The 1,072-nt window shown below is 23.3% G+C and overlaps 1 non-coding gene across 1 annotated transcript; it reads right to left on the bottom strand.

Annotated features, from left to right (window-relative positions):
• Positions 1-534: 534 nt before the first annotated feature.
• On the bottom strand, positions 535-608 carry TRNAN-GUU (transfer RNA asparagine (anticodon GUU)). The gene has a single exon. It is a non-coding gene; the product is annotated as a tRNA-Asn (tRNA).
• Positions 609-1,072: the final 464 nt, after the last annotated feature.

Genomic DNA, 1,072 nt, shown 5'->3' with positions numbered 1-1,072 from the left:
ATTTAAATTTAAATGGATGAAATATATATCAAATATTTCAAGTAGTGAAGTTTTTCAGATTTGATAACTGAATGTGTTCATAAAAGATAAAGTGTATAATTATAAGAAAGTAAGAGCTAGAATGTAATTTTAATTTTAAAAAATAAAATAATAGAAAATGGTGTATTACATGAAAATAAATAATTGATAATAATTATTTTATAAGTAAAAAAAATCATATAACTTATGACTTATGTTTTTAAAATTATTACTTGGAAAAATATTATAATAATACGATTTTAAATAAGTCGCATGTATTTGGAGATAGAGAAATATTATATTTATTTTGTACAGATATTACACTTTGTTTTTTTAATATAAATTTAAAATTTTATAATTGTAGGACTTTTCCTCCTGATTTGATTTGATTTTGATTTTATTGTGATGGCCTTTGGGCTACAATTTAGAAATCTCTGTTGGACTGATTGGCGTTGGGCTTGTAGAGTAGAGTTATACGGAGGAGCTCATTGGTTTTAACAAAAAATTAAATAATTTCGCTAGAAGGAGGGCTCGAACCTCCGACCTTATGGTTAACAGCCATACGCTCTAACCAACTGAGCTATTCCAGCTTATGTTCTTAGACTAAAATTTAATCACTCTTAAATTGTGTGAAAAGCTGGAACCCAATCTGATGAAAACATGGGTGACGTTGATGCAAAGTTACCGTTAATTCGAGAAATTTAACTTTGCAATGCCTTCTTTGTTAATGTTTTGCTTTTATTTATATTAGTTTTCTTTTTTTATTTAAAAGAAAGTTACCGTTAATTTTACATAAATTTTAATACGATAAAATTGTTTTAATTTTAATAGAAGTAAAAATAGTTATGTATAAATATTTAATTATAAAAATTAAATTTAATTGGTTGATTTATTAATTTAATTATATCTTAAGTTTTGAATTTATGTCATTATTGTTTAGTTAAAGTGTACTACAATTATAAACTAAAAGCTATAAATCAATAAATCATTTAGTAAATGGTTAAAATATACACAAAATAATTAAAAAAAGATTATGTTAACATGGCTGTAGTAA

Source organism: Gossypium hirsutum, chromosome D12, assembly GCF_007990345.1.
Source record: "Gossypium hirsutum isolate 1008001.06 chromosome D12, Gossypium_hirsutum_v2.1, whole genome shotgun sequence".
Lineage (NCBI taxonomy): Eukaryota > Viridiplantae > Streptophyta > Magnoliopsida > Malvales > Malvaceae > Gossypium > Gossypium hirsutum.
This window is presented reverse-complemented; position numbering and strand designations above follow the sequence as displayed.